Source organism: Tamandua tetradactyla, chromosome 18 (assembly GCF_023851605.1).
Source record: "Tamandua tetradactyla isolate mTamTet1 chromosome 18, mTamTet1.pri, whole genome shotgun sequence".
Taxonomy (NCBI): Eukaryota; Metazoa; Chordata; class Mammalia; order Pilosa; family Myrmecophagidae; genus Tamandua; species Tamandua tetradactyla.
In genome coordinates, this window is record NC_135344.1 from 42,716,632 (window position 1) to 42,732,594 (window position 15,963).

At 35.1% G+C, this 15,963-nt stretch overlaps 1 long non-coding RNA gene across 6 annotated transcripts in view; it reads left to right on the top strand.

The window, feature by feature from the left end:
- LOC143662626 (uncharacterized) overlaps window positions 1-15,963 on the top strand; it is a 413,209-nt gene that overhangs the window by 159,958 nt on the left and 237,288 nt on the right. The window contains exons 1-2 of one of the 6 annotated variants that reach the window (XR_013165486.1): window positions 2,599-2,669; window positions 12,841-12,994. The exons of the other annotated variants lie outside the window; for them this stretch is intronic. This is a non-coding gene — a long non-coding RNA (uncharacterized LOC143662626). Of the gene's footprint in view, window positions 1-2,598; window positions 2,670-12,840; window positions 12,995-15,963 lie in introns of those variants that run through there. 6 annotated transcript variants of the gene reach the window in all.

Sequence of the window (15,963 nt, forward strand, 5' to 3'; positions counted from 1 at the left end):
TCATAGCTATGTAGTACTAGAATGTGCAAATTAATTCCATGCACCAACAGGAAGATCCAAACTTAAAGGAAGTATGTAAGTGAAGTACAAGGCAATATGCAGAATAAACTGCCTCATAAAACAAAAAAAAAAAGCAGACACTCAACATCAATTTGGTCTTTACTCTTAAGTACTACTTCACATAAAATTTGCATTTGTTCTTCCATTGCAGGCTGCCCACTCATATATTCTTCGTATCTTAGGCTTTCATATACTGCGTAGTCATCATTATTGTGTCTTTCAGTCTATTATTTCTAAACTGTATGTCTATCCTCGACATTTTTTTCTTGAGTTTAAACTAGAGTTTTAAATGACAAAGTAGATGTTTTCCCCTGGCTACATTAATTAAGAATGTTTTCCTTAACATTGCTCATTTTTTTCTACCTCTCTCTGTACCCAAATCTGACAAAGTTGCTATGATCTTCGCCATAACAGTTTGTGGAATTCACATCCAAACAGTCCACAGACAGATCTTTCCTGATCATCCTCAACTATTTTCTTTCATCTATCTCTACACCCAGTTATTTACTAATTCACACTTCCTAAATGAATATTTCTTACCTCTAGCTATTCTTTCCATCCCAACTACCATTGTTTGGGTTTGAGGTATCGTTATTTATCCCTGGACTAGTAGACTAGTGTCTCAATTAGCTACTTTGACTTCAGTTTCAACGCATATCCAGTTGAATTTTCTTTCTAGAGTGCAAAATATGATCATATATAATATCCCCCCACTAGAGAACATGTAGAATTTAAACTAAGTATTAGGCACCTCAAGATTTGATCCCTATCACTTTCTAGCCTATCTTCCTTTCTTAGTCACTTACTGTCCCCTTCCTTCTACACAAAGATTATGTTCCAGTGGTAACTAGCTACTAGTAATTTTCCAAATAATGTCATGCAGTATCTTGCCTCTGGACTTTTGTTTTTGCTGTATACACTACCTGGATCATCCTTCTCTCCTAGGTAACTTGTAAATATGATTCTCAAGTTAAAGTCCAAGTATTCCTTCTATTCTAGTTTTTCTTCTTTTTCTTAGACAGAGTTTGGAAAATGCTATTTTATATTTTAATTATTTTGCATATATCTTATTTCTACTACTTAAATACCATTGCAGCTATTTTTAAGAAGTGTTCCTCTTCTGCTTTCTTGCTCCCTCCCTCTCCACCACATCTCCTCCTCTAGCAAACTAAATATTCATTGAGGGAAGGGTCAAATATATTTACCATTTTATTCCCAACACTTAGTACAGCGAATCCTTAAAAGTGTTTGTTGGAAGACCAAATGAAATAGTTCATTGGGAAATATAAGTAGGAAGTAAAACATTACTGAGCATTCCTGAATAAAAGAAACTTTAATAAACTTTACATTAAATTGTAAAATGTTTTTAAGATTTAGTAGTAAGTGGCCCAAATCTCTCCAAAGTAGAGATTCTGGGTAGTTCTATAGGGGAAAACAAGTAATAATCCTGGAAACATACGTTAATGTACTTACATTTAATCCCCTTAGGATCAATAAGAAAACATGAGGAAATTTTCTTCCTATTTCTTCATTATCTAAATATATAGATTTTTATATAATAACCACTCTTATCTGGGTTCCATATACCCACTATGCATTCCACATGTGGAAGCCATATTGAGGCTTATCCTCTATTTTCACTCCCTTACTGTCCCCCAATAAGAAAATAACAAATCAGTAAACATTTTATGTGTGACTCAAAGGTATCTTAGTGGCCAATTTAGTTTGTAGCATTGATGAGTCAATCAGCTGAACCATAAGGCAGCTGCAAATCTGGATCATGCACAAAATGCTTAATGTGTTGGCCATATGTAGACATAGACTTCGTGATGAATAAGCAAGGCTAAACCAAATCTTTTTTATGTGGGGAGTGCACATGCATGTTTATGAGTTATAAGATCCATCTTCTGCTGACTCAAGGATATAGAAAAGTAAGCCAAATAAATCTATTTTTTACAACAAAGAGCATAGAGAATTCCATTTTTATTTGCCTAGAGATTTAATTTATTCATACCTGTTAAGGACACAAAAGCCATTCAGTCTATTGACTTTTGGAATCAGTAAATTTATTACTAAAGATTTGTACATTGAAAACGTGGTCAATGGATACAATTCACTACTGTAGAAGGTCAACTGGACACATTAATGGCTGACACTCTAAAGCATGAAGAATCATTTTAGGTCTAGCATTACTATTTGTAGTTAAATAGCCAGGTGTAAATGTTAAAAGGGCAAACACATTGCATTCTCCATGAGAGTTTAAGAAGTCAACCAGCATTTACTACTCATCTGTCCCCAGCCCTTCGACTCCTGGTCTGGGTAAAGAATGTGTCCTGTAGCAGTCTTTGATCTAGGTGGCCTTGGCCCTTGACAGAGCAGTGAATACCACACATGCTGTGAACAGCTATTCTCCAGCAGTGCCATGGCCGGGAGGAAGGTCTCTTCTGCAGATTCTAGGCAGAATTTCATAATGTAAGAATTATTGCTTTGGTGGCCTTTTAACCTTAATTCTACCTTCATCTTTCCCTTTTCCTGTCAGACATCCTGGAATTTTATGCTGCTCCCTCCTACCCACCTAATGAATCTGTCACTTCAGCACAGAACTTCACGTAAGACAGCTTTCCTCAAATAGTACCATGCACATGTGTGACTGTTCTCTGCATGTCCCCATTAAAATTACCCCTGTCCTTTGGGCAACTGCCCATGGAATTTTCTGTTAGTAAGAATTAATCTGATAAAATGTTTCAGGCCTTTGATTATTTTAATCTGAAGCATAAACATTTGTGGATATTTTAGATGGCATGAATAAATATATTTTGGCAAAGAGGAATTTGAGAGACTAAAAAATCATACCATTTTTATGTCTGTAGCAATCTGGCTCTAAAATTTACCATTACAACAAAACAAAAGTTAGTATCATAGAATTTGCCTAACATATCTCAAATATTACTTCCTTTGGAACATGTTCCCTGGATATTTCAGCTCACAGTGATCCTGCCCCAGAGATTGCAAAGAGAAGTAAATGGTAAATAATATATCCCTGCTATATGGGAGAGGCTCTCAAATTCATTGAACCTGAGGATTTATGATGTGTTTGCTTATTTACAAAGTTTTCCACCCATATTTGGCACTCAGAATATTTTTTGTATATATAAATATAAGTCCTCCTAACTAAGAGCCATTTTTTCTGCCCTGTGTTCCTGCTTTCTATGGAGGTCACTTGAAAAAAAGTACAGAAATTACATTTTAAGTTCCCAAAGGCACCATGGGTTGCAGAAGGTTGGAAACTGGCTCCAGGGTTTGCAAACACAGTGGGGGGTGCTTCACCTCGGCATCTCTGAATCCAAGCCAACTCCAGTTAATAGTGCCCAAAAGTCATTTCCTGGCCTATTCAGATGCTTGGAAGGGAATGGTGTGATGGCGCAATTTCAGACATCCACCTCCCAGATGAGTATGGCCATATGGACTCAGAGCTGGAAGGGAGAGTATGATGAGTTTGGAGGCAACAAACATGAATGGGTAAAGAAGCAGTTTGATCCAGGCTGCCAGGGATAGCAGGGCACAAATGAGGAAGAATGGTTTAGAGGAAACAGCTTATGGCTGGGGATCAGGATACCTGTGTCTTTGTTTTTGTTTTTTGTTTTCCTGGCTTTGCCTCTATTCAGTTAAATAACCCTGGAGAAGTTACTTAATATATTTGAGAGAATTTTCTTTTGTGTATGTGTGTGTGAAACAAGGTGATTATTTTTTCACCCCTACAGTTTCTTCCAGCTCCAGAATTCCAAAGGAAGGATTCTTGAACTTTTACCAAAAAATTATATTATTTATTGGAAATAATTAGGCATATATGCCTCTCAGTGAAATAGAAATGTGAAATAGAAAGTATTCATAGCTGCCTTATAGGGCCCTCAAAATAATATAATCTATTAAATAGTAAATGTATGTACATTATACATGCATTTTCACATATGTTTTCATTCATTTTTCTCAAGAATCCTGGGAAGTATTATCATTCCCTTTTTAGGAATGAGAAAACTAAAGATCAAAGAATATAATGTTTTCCTAATGCCGCATAGATAAGAATCCAGGTATTTTTCCTGATAAGAATGCCAAGATTTTTCACCATGATATATCAGCTGCATGTTTATATTCTATAACAGATGTAAAAATGGCATAGTCTCTGCTGTCTACAGAGCTTATAAATTCTCCTTGGAATCAGCACACACTTAGAAAAGAGAGAGAAATTGTCAACATCAACACAAAAGACATTTAGAACGATTTCAGCCCTACATACAAAAAGGGGCTCAATAAAATATAACCATTACATAAAAATGGCAATAAGGGCCATTGAGAGTTAAGATTTGGGGAGAAAATAATCATGACTGTTTACTGAACACCTACTATATGGGTCTGTTTTATCTAGTGGGTACTGTGCGTATGATATTAAGTTTAGGTAAATACACATACACACAAAACTATGTGTTAAGTATTGTTGTCTTTTCCCATGTGAGAAAACTAAGACTCAGAAAAGTGAATTGAATCACTTAGAATTCACGAAGTAGTAGAGCGAGGATTTTAATTACAATCTACAAACTTCACAGTCCCTGGTATCACTTTTTAAGGGGCGGCTCTATAGGGATATGTCCATGAAGAACTTTGAGACCATCATTAGATAAGGAGGGACAGCTTTCCATGTTAAAGAATAGTGTGAGGAAATGCACAGAAATAAGATGGAATCTGTCTTGGAGGAGAAAATCTGGAAATCACTTACCTTCCTGGGGTTTATATGTAGAACAATGACAATAATAAAATTCAAGAACCATCTCTTGAAAGGAAATGAAATTGGGATAAACTTAACAAAATATGTACAAGATCTGTATACCAAAAATTGTAAAATGCTGATGAAAAAATAGAAAGACATATTGAGCTCCTGGATTGGAAGAGTCAACATAGTAACAAAGCCATTTCTCCCTAAACTCATCTATTGCTTTAATACAATTCCTGTCAAATCTCTCAGAGCAAGGTCTTTGTAGATAAATTGAATCTAAAGTTTATATAGAATAGAAAACAACAAAATCTTGAAAAAGAAGAATAAAGAAGGATCAGTTATCAATATTAAGCTTTATTTCTAAAACTACAGTAGTCATGACAGTGTGGTATTGAAGGAGGCATACATACATAGATCAGTGCAACAGAATTGAGAACTCAGAAAAAGGCCCACCCAAGTATGTCCAACTGTTTTTTTTTTTTTTTTTTTTTTTTTTTTTTTTTAAGGAAAGACAGAGAGAAGGAAGGAAGGATAGAAGGAAGGAAGGAAGGAAGAAAGGGAAACATTTTTTCTTGTTTTTTATTGTATTTTGTTTTTCCGTTTTTTGTTACATGGGCTGGGGCCGGGAATCGAACCGAGGTCCTCCGGCATAGCAGGCAAGCACTTTGCCCGCTGAGCCACCGCGGCCCGCCCTCCAACTGTTTTTTGACAAAGGTGCAAAAACCATTTAATGGAGGACTTTCGACAAATGATATAAAGTAATTGGACATCCATATGCAAAAAAAAACAAAACATAACCAAAAAAAAAGCTGAACCTCAGGCCTTATGAAAAATTAACCACAAATGAATCACTGACTTGAAAGAAAAATATAAAACTTTTAGAACAAAATATAGGGGAAACTCTTCATAATCTAGGGCTAGGCACAGAGTTCTTAAAATTTGATATTAAAAGCATGATCCATAAAAGGAAAGACTGTTAAATTGGACATTAGACTTCATCAAAATTAGAATATTGTGCTCTATGAAAGATCTTGTGAAGAAGATAGAAAGACAAGCTACAGAATGGAAAAAAATATTTGCAAACCACATACCCAACAAAGGCCTAGAATGTATAAAGAAAACTCAAAACTCAGAGTAAAAAAAAACAATCTGGTTAGAATACAGACAAAAAATACACATTGATATTTAACTTAAGAGAATATACATATGGCAAATGAGCACAGGAAAAGATGCCCTATATCCCTGATCATTAAAGAAATGCAAATTAAAACCACAAAGAGGTACCCAGGGCATACCTATCAGAGTGACAGAAAGAGAGGGAGAGGGAGAAGGGTAGGGTAGGGTAGACAGAGAGAGAAGGAGAGAGAGAGGAAGTGGAGGGAGGGAGAGAAAGAGACAGAGAGAGAGAATAGTGATCCCAGATCATGTAAAGATGTGAAAAACTGGATCATTCCAGTTGCTGGATCATTCGTACATTATTGGTGGGAATGTAAAATAGTCCAGCCACTCTGGAAAACAGTTTGGTATTTTCTTATTGCACTATTGATTATTTATTCATGAAAAAGGGAAACGTTCACACATACACAAACACCCAATACATAAATGTTTGTAACAGCTTTATGTTTAATAGCTCAAAACTGGAAACTTCATTGAGTGGATAAATAGTCATTGTTATATGCAACAATGTGTTTGAATCTTAAGGGAACTACTCTGAGTGAAAAAAAAATGTTCCCAAGAGTTTATATACTGTATGACTACATTTGCTTATATACTGTATGACTACATTTTTATAATATTCTTGAAGTAACAAAATGATAGAGATGGAGAAATTAATTCTTGCCAGGGTTCAGGGAGGAGAAGAGGTAGAAAATAAGTGTTGCTATGAAAGGGTAACAGAAGTGATCCTTGTGATGATGGAGCTGTTCTGTATCTTGACTGTGGTGATAGATATATAGAACTTCCATATTTGATAACATTACATGGAGCTAAATACACACACACACACACACAAAGGAGTGCATTTCAAGGTGCTAAACTCTGAATAAGGTCGAAGGATGTATCAATATCAATTTTCTGGCTGTGATATTGTGCTGTGGTTATGTTGCACGTGGGGAACTGGGTAAAGGGTACACAGGATCTCTCTGTTATCTCTTAACAACTGAATGTGAATCTACAAAGTCTCAAAATAAAAAGTTAAAAATAAATAAAAGTGAAGCTTGGAAAAAACTTGAATGACCTTTAAAAAACTTTGTTGTGTATAAACCCTCGGACCTTTAGAGAGCTTAAACCATGTCTTCTTGAAGAAGGATCAAACATATTAGTTCTCAAATTCATGGTCAAGGCTTAGTGATGCCAGACTCCTGCATCTAACCCTTGCCCTGCATGTTCTAAGCTCAAAGACAAGATGCTTTTTCAGTGTGTATCCCTCCTTCCTTTGGGCTCACAGACAACCAGAATGCCTATGCTGCCCCCACCAATCCTGCAGTAAAACTGACAAACTTCATTTTTTTGTGTTAATTCACTGTATTTCTTAAGTTTCAGCCTTAGTAAGTTTTCTTTTTCTGTCCCTTGGTGAGGGCAGGGGGTGGTGGAGGAGTTTCCTGCTGTTAAATAGAATGTGCGTTTTCTAATTGACAAGCAACTCTTCTTCATGTTACTATATAGACCGTCGATGACTCATCACCATCCCTCTGTTATTGCATAAACAGGGCCTGGAGGAGTTAGCACATACATCCCAAATGTTACATATAAGAACCATTACACCAACACCTTATGAAAACCTTATAAAAGCCTTTAAAAAGCATAATGTTTTAAGCCTACTCAACTAAAAACTATAGTCTATGCAAAATCAAACCTCTCTGAGGGGATTAGGCAGAAGCCATTTTAATTTATCCATTCTGGAGTGTAGTGCCAAGAGTGCTGCAAAGATGAAAACAAAGAAACTGCTGAGTGAACAATTTTTTATCCATCAGCAGAAGAGCCAGCTTGCTTTGGAAATATAAGGAATATATATTCACTTCAAACAATTAAAAAAATGTAAGAGGCTTCTCTAAATCAAGCTCCCAACTGATTCTTGCTTATGTAAATTTGTTTTTAGAGAACTTATGTTTTTAATGAACATGTCCTCCTCTCTTACCTGTATCATAGACTCATTTAGACATGAGGACTCCTCAAATAAGTACTTGTAACCCTATGTAACAACTATTACATGTCCTAAAATCAGCATGTTGATGCTATGTTGCAAATGTGAATAAAAATTATTATTGTCAGTTTTGATTGGATTTGGAATTTTTTAAAATGCATTTTTAAATGTTTCATAATTGAATAGGAACAATATCCCAACACTGATCTGTATATTTAGAGATACCTTTTTTGTGTGTGTTCATAGGCAAAAATGTCTTAGGACCTGTTGGAAGTATGCATACGCCTTCTATATTGATTTTACTCATTTGGGGCTCTGACAGTGATCTAGGCAAATGGTTGAGTTGCACTAGACCTTAAGGAAGAGTTCTCATATCTGATCTCATAGTCTGCCCATTTTTCTTAAAAGTTACCACTTAGTTGGAGAGAAGAGACAAAAACACTCAAAAAGTATGCTTAGCATACTTCAGAAAAGGCAACTGATGACATATGGCATTGACACTGTTAATATACTTGTGGATCTATTTGAATAGTAAAGCTATCTGTGATGCAGGGCTCTTCTAAAGAAAGTGGTAGAAATTTGATAGTCTCAACATTTGATTGTAGTAAGATTTTTACTAAGAAAGGTAACATTTGATTCAAAACTTACTATTCTCTTTATATAGCCTCTTGCTCCTTTTAAGCATTTAACTGTGCTCTGTTAAAAGCATCCTTCATATCTCTCCTGCTGAGGAAAATCTTATCCCTTACCCTCTGAGGCAGACAGTATCCTACTTCACAACCACCCTTCATTCTTTCTGCTTGGCAGAATGCAGATTTGTTCTTCTGTGTGCTCAGGGATAACGACCTTTCTCTGAATCCTGGAACATGCATTACCATTGGCTGAAGTTGTTACACAAGCTGAATAGCATTGATATAAACCCTGAAATGTACAATTAATGTTCCTTCTTGGAAAACATTGAAAGTCACTATTACTGTCTCAATACAAATGGATAGAGCAGATGTAGGTGAATGCTGACCCATCAGCCAAAATCAGGCCTGCTGTCTGATCTGTAAATAAAGTTTTATTGGAACATAGTCACATTCATTTGTTTATGTATGTTTTGTGTCTGCTTTTATGCTACAAGAAGAGAGTTGAGTAATTATGATCAAGACAATGTGACCTGTTATAATTGCTGTCTTATCCTTTGTAAAAACTATTCGGTCACTCCTAGAATAGAAGGAGGTAACTCAAATACTCAAGCCATCATTTCCCGGTTGAACCACTGCCAGTGTAGTCAAGCTTTGGAGATGAGAGGGGGACTTCTTAGTTGGAATGTTTTAAAATTTGAGTGGCTTAAAATGAATCCAAACTTTAGCATTTCACCTATTAAGAAGTCTAGAATTAGGAGTTTCCAGTATCGATTAAATCAGTAGCTCAGGAATATATCATAGACCATCCAGTCTTCCATGCATCTCTTGGCCCCAACATCCTCAGCATGGTAGCATGGCTCCTATGGCTCACTATTCATGTTCCTAAAATAATTAGCAGTTCTGAGGCAACACACACTCCCATAGCCAGATTTAACATCATAATAAAGATATATTTGTCTTCATCCATTCTTTTATTATTAGGAGATAAAATTTTTCTCTGAAACTCATCAGCAAATCTTTCCTTAAGCCCCATTTGTTAGGTTTAAACTTCCCTACTGAACATTAGAGATTGCAAAGCCATTTTAAGTTATGGAAAATTTGATTTAATTTTGATTGTAGAAGAATCAGAGGAATCCAAAAGATAACAAATGGCACTAATGCCATGTGCAGTATGCCACATATGGACTTTCAGATCTTCAGCTGACAGTGGTCATCACATCATAGGGAGGAATGTTCAAATCATGGCATATAGAACAGTGGGGTGGGATTGTTCATAGACCACTTAGATAGAAAAGCATCATAAGGTACAATGTCATGGCTAGTTCTTTACATCCATGACTGACACTCGGGTGGATTTCAGGAAAGCGTTCCATTTTTTGCATTTTTTGTACCCCAAAATCACCATCACAGAAAATACCAGCCCCAGATTGTCTCACCAAGGATATATTGTATTATATTGCTTATTTTACCAGAATAACTTTATTCCAGGGTTGTAGATTTTCAGGAGAATTCATCCTAAATGGGATTTTCCACTTTTATTTTTTTATGGTTCTGAATAGATGCCCAAATCATGCCCAAATCCAGCAGGTGTATTTGAACAGTCGTATCTGTTCAAATAAGCATGTGTAAATGCCATATTCATTTCAGGCTGGTTCTTCTCTGGACCCCGGCTAGCCAAGGACAAGGGGAAAATGTGCTTAATAGTTGTCAAATGGCAATAAATGAAGTGAGTCTTTGTTCAAATGGTCATTTACAATTCTCCCAGCCACCAGTGTCTTTGAACTAGAGTTATTATTTAATAACATTTCAGTTTAAAAAAGAATAATCAGATGTCTAAGAAGAATTCCTTATTGAGAAGACATGGAGTGACTTACAGAATGAATTGGGCATATTTCAGTTTAGCTTACAAATTTGCAAAGTATTCCAAATGGTTAAAGCAAAGAAATATACATTTGATTTGGAAAAGCATTAAATAAGCTCAATTGATAAAAATGTGTTGGTGGCTTTGCTTTAAATTGATAAAATTTTATTGGTAGTTTTTGCTTTAAATATAAATAAGCTCATCATTATAGGTAACTATATAACTTATAGAGAATGAGTTTGCTTCTGTGATATGAGACTTATCCAGAAAAATATATCTATATGTGATTGTGTATGTCCACATATGCATGCATATGTGCACATATACATAAAAACTCTCCATTTTTATAGTTTTATGATTTTAAAATTTAAAATTTAAAATTAATTTTAAATAAATTTTATTTTAATTTTAAATTAAATTATTATGCTCTTCAAGAAGGAAACTTTTATTTCAATAAGACCTATGAAAGAGGGGGATTGGCAGGAGCAATTTTTTTAAGATTCCATTTCAGGTTTTTATATTAGGATTATTCTGATCAAATAGCTCAAATTGGGAAAGATGCTTCCTTAAACTTTGAAAAAGTTTGTAAAGAATTGTACTATTTCTTCCTTAAACATTTGGTACAATTCACCAATAAGAGTATTTGGGGAGTTTTCTTTGACAGAATTAACATTATAGACGTAATTTCTTTAATAGATATGAGACTTCTAGTTCTTCTTGTATCCATTTATAAATTTGTGTGTACTGAGAATTTTTTATTCCATGTCAGTTGTTAAATTTATTGGCATAAATTTTAGACATAATATCCCTTTCTATTTTTTTAATGATTGTAGAACTTGTATCGATGCTCTGTTTTCACTCTTATTAGTGTTGTGTCCTCTCTTCTTTCTGTGTTCTTTATTTTTGTAGCTAATGGTATAAAACCTTTCTTCATCTTTTCAATGAAGCAATTTTTAGTCTTGGTAAATTTACTGTTCTACAATTTGTATTATATTTTATGATTTTTTCCCTTCATTATTTCTTTTTTTTCAATTCAGATTTATTATTTTCTTCTTTTTTTTTGACTTGAACTTAAGACATTGACCTTAAATGTGTTCTCTTCTGATGTATGAAGATAAAGCTGTGTATTTCCTTATAAGTGTTGATATAGCTCCATCCCATACCTTTGTTTATAGCAATATTAAAGTATAATGGTTATGCAATAAACTGCACACATATAAGTTGTACAATTTAATACATTTTGTCATAGTATATACCTGTGAAATCATCACCACAATCATGATAATGAATGTATCCATTCATGTACCCCAAAGTTTCCTGATGTCCCTTGGTGATCCAGCCCTCCCTGTTCTCTATTGCCAGACAACTACTGATCTGTTTTCTGTAGTTCTAGTTTACTTTTAATGTTCTAGAATTTTATATATATGGAATCATACAATTTGTATTCTTTTATTCCCACTGGCATATTTTGCTCAGCATAATTGAGATTCATTCATGTTAGTGTGTGCCACTAGTTTGTTTCTTTTTGTTGCTGAGTAGCATCCCATTGTGTGGCTAAGTCACAGTTTCTTTATCCATTTACCTGTTGCACGTTTGCATTGTTTCCAGTTTGTAGCTATTATGAATAAAGCTACATGAACATTAGAAAACAGGTAACTTTATGAAAATGTGCTTTCATTTCCTTAGGTGAATCCCTAAGTAGTGAAATGACAACAACTTTGTTAAATGCATATATAAGTTTTAGTAGCTTTTTTGTATAAACTGGGTTGTCAAACTTTTTCTGACAAGGGTCAGATAATAAATATTTTAGTCTTGTTGTGTTCTGTCACTGCTACTTTTTCTTGTACTTCTCCCCCTTCTACTTCTTTTTTCAATTTTTCTTTCCCTGTTTTCTTACAACCCTTAATAATTTAAGAAACTTTCTTAGCTTGAGAACCATGATTTAAACAGACAGCAGGCCATATTTGACCCAAAGCAATAATTTGTTATCCTTGCTGGATTTTCAGTCAAGGTGATCATGTCATTTGTGATTATGTAGTTGTGTTTCCTTTTCAACCTGGATGATATTTATTTATGTGTTTATTTATTTGTTTGTTTCTTTGTTTATTCCAGTGTTTATAATCTTCAATACAATGTTGAATAGAAATGGTAAAAACAGACATCCTTGTGTTTCTGATCTTAACAACAAAGCATTCAGCATTTGCATGTATGCCCAGTATCAGGTTGCAGATTTTCCATACAAAAGAAAATTAAAATGATATGATGGCTAGACCTCCAGGGAAGATGGTGGCATAGGGACATCCAGGATTCAGGCCTTCTACCAAAACAACTATTAAACAGGCAGGAATTGTCTGAAATAATTATTTTGTAATTTCAGAGACCAGAGGAACACTGTACAGCATTCAGAGAACAGCAAGAGGAAGAGGCTGATAAATTACAGAAGAGAAATATAAATTGCTCTCTGTATGGCCAGTATCCAGCTAGCTATTGCTAACAGGAAGGGACACAAAAATCATTTTCCCTAAGAACAGGTGTGTACATGGCCAATCACTTATTAAAGCTTTTTATTAGTGAATTCAGATCACAGGGTCCTGGCCCTTAGGACAGCTAGTGTTTCATTTTGCTCCACACAAAGGCAACAGCAGCCATTGTTTCACCCACCCCAAACAGGGGTGAAGGCAGTGGAGATTTAAAAACACAGGCTTTCTCTGCATTAATAAAGTTAGCTAAAGGGCTGTATTTTCTGGGCTGACCAGGAAAAGCTCAACTTTGGAGAACCAATGGAAAGTTTTGGGCACTCTTCCTGACCCCCATCCAAAAGATACTTTGGAGCTGGTCTGCACCCTCTTCATAGGTCCCTGGCCCTCTTTGGTTGAGAAAGGCTGAATGAGTGACAGTCATTCCAGAATTTGCCCTCCAGGCAAAAGCAGTATGAAACAACAAATAGAGTGTGAAAACTCTAGAGCCAGACAGACTAGGACAAAGACCTGCAATCTTCAGCTATCTGCGAGAGAGGGACTTTTGTCCCCTGGGAAACAGGCAGACAACCAAATGCCTACAAACAAGGGAACACCAAAACAACCAACAACCAAAGCCTGGGACACAACAGAGGACCAGTATCACACAGAAAACCTGAACAGTGCATTTACCTTGGGCAGACTGTTGGTGGGAGAGCTGAAGCTCAAGAAAATCTCTGAGAGTAAATCCCAGAGTTAATATTTTAGAACATTAAAATGTACAGTGTATAACAAAAGAGTACAAAGAAACAGGAAATGTTTCTTTCCTGTTTGGAAAGAACAGGATGGCCTTTCCTGGCCATCCAAAGGGAGAGGTTAAATATACAGAAAACACCAAGGAAGAAGACAAGAATGTGGATATACTGAACAGACTTTAAAGAAAAAAAAAATGCTTTTTTTTTAATAATGCATTTAATAATGCATTTAATAATACATTTAATAATGCTTAAGGAGAAGAAGAGTACAGAGGAAGAACTGCAGGATATTAGGAAAACAGTAAATTAACAGTATGAGAGTCTCAGTAAAGACATATGAATTTTATAAAAGAACCAAACAGAACTACTGGAATTAGAGAACACCTAATTGAAATGAAAACTATCCAGGAGAGTTTTAAGAGCAGAATGAAACTGGCAGAAGAAGGAATCATTGAACTTGAAGACAAGACTCTTGAAATGAGCCAGCTGGAGGAGTAGCAACAACAACATTGAAACACACCAATGTAGGCATTACAGGAGTCTCAGGAGAAGAAGAAAGACAGAAAGGGGCAGAAGGAATAGTCAAATAAGTTATTAGAGAACTTCTCAAACATAGCAAAAGACATGAATATTCACCTCCAAGAAGCTCAGAGAACATCAAACAGGAAAACCATGAAGGAAAAATACACTCCTTCATATATTGATTACACCATCAAATGTAAAAGACAAGGAGAGAGTTCTGAAAGCTGCCACGGAAAAGCAGTATATTATATACAAGGAAGTCCCTACTAAATTTAGTGTTGATTTCTCAGCAGAAACCATGGAGGCAAGAAGGCAGTGGGTTTAAATATTTCAAGAGCTATAGAAATACAATGGCCAGCCAAAAATTTGATATCCAGTGAGACTCTTTCAAAAATGGTGGAGAGATTAAGACATTCTCAGATAAACAAACGGAGAGAGAGTGTATCAGCACTAGATTTGCCCTACAAGCAGTGCTAAAGGGAATTCTTCAGACTGAAGGAAAGGTCACTAGACAAAGCAGCATAAAGAAATAAAAACCTGTGTTAAAAATAGCCATTTGGTAATTATAAATGCCAGTATTACTGTATTGTATTGTATGCCATATAACTCCGCTTCGTAATTCCTACAGATGCTAAGATGCAACTGCATAAAGAGAAATGACAAATCTAGATTTTTGGACATACAATGTGCAAATATGTAACTAGCAACAAGTGAAAAAAAAACATTGGGGACACAGAGGGGTATAGGAAAAATATATTTATAAGCTATTGAAGTTAAGCTGGTATTAAACCAAATATAATTGTTAAATATGTTGGATGTTAAATGTTAACCCTATGGTAACCACAAAGAAAACAGATGAAAAATATATACAGATAGAAATTAGAAGGATCCGATTTGATGCAACCCAAGAAAGCAAATAAATATAAAAATAGGCTTTAACGAAAGTGAGGGACAAAGCAAAATTATAGCAGAAAAGCCAAGAAGCAAAATGGCAGAAGAAAGACCGTTTTATCAGAAGGATTTTAAATATAAGTGAATAAATTCTGCAGTCAAAAGGCAGTGATGGGCAAAATGGAAAGCTTGATCCAACTATATGCTGTCTTCAAAGGACACACCTTAAAGTCAAAGATATAAGTAGGTTGACAGTGAAAGAATGGAAAAAAATATATACTACGAAAGTAGAAACCGCAAGAGAGCTGGGGTGACTACTAATATTGAATAAAATAGATATTAAAACAAAAACAGTTACAAGGGACAAAAATGGTCACTGATAAAGGGAACAATTCAACAGGAAATTGTAACAATGACAAATATATATAACAAAGGAGGCCCTAAATATATGAAGGAAATACTGACATTTTTGAAGAGAAAAATTTGACAACTCTATGTTAACATTAGGAAACATTAACATACAACTCTCAACAATTGAGCACATCTAGTCAGAAGATTCATAAGGAAACACAAGATTTTAATGATACATAAAACTAACTAGACCTAATAGAGGTATATAGAACAATGCACTTAAGAAAAACAGAATATATGTTCTTCTTGAGTGTAAATGGATCATTGTCCAGTATAGATCACATGTTGGGTCAGAAACCAAGTCTCAATAAATTAAAAAATATTAAAGTCATACCGTGTATATTCTCTGACCTCAGTGCAATGAAGCAAGAAATCAATGGAGGGAGAATTGGAAAATTCACAAACATATGGAAATTAAACAACATGCTCTTAAACAACCTATGGGTTCAAGAGGAAATCAGAAGT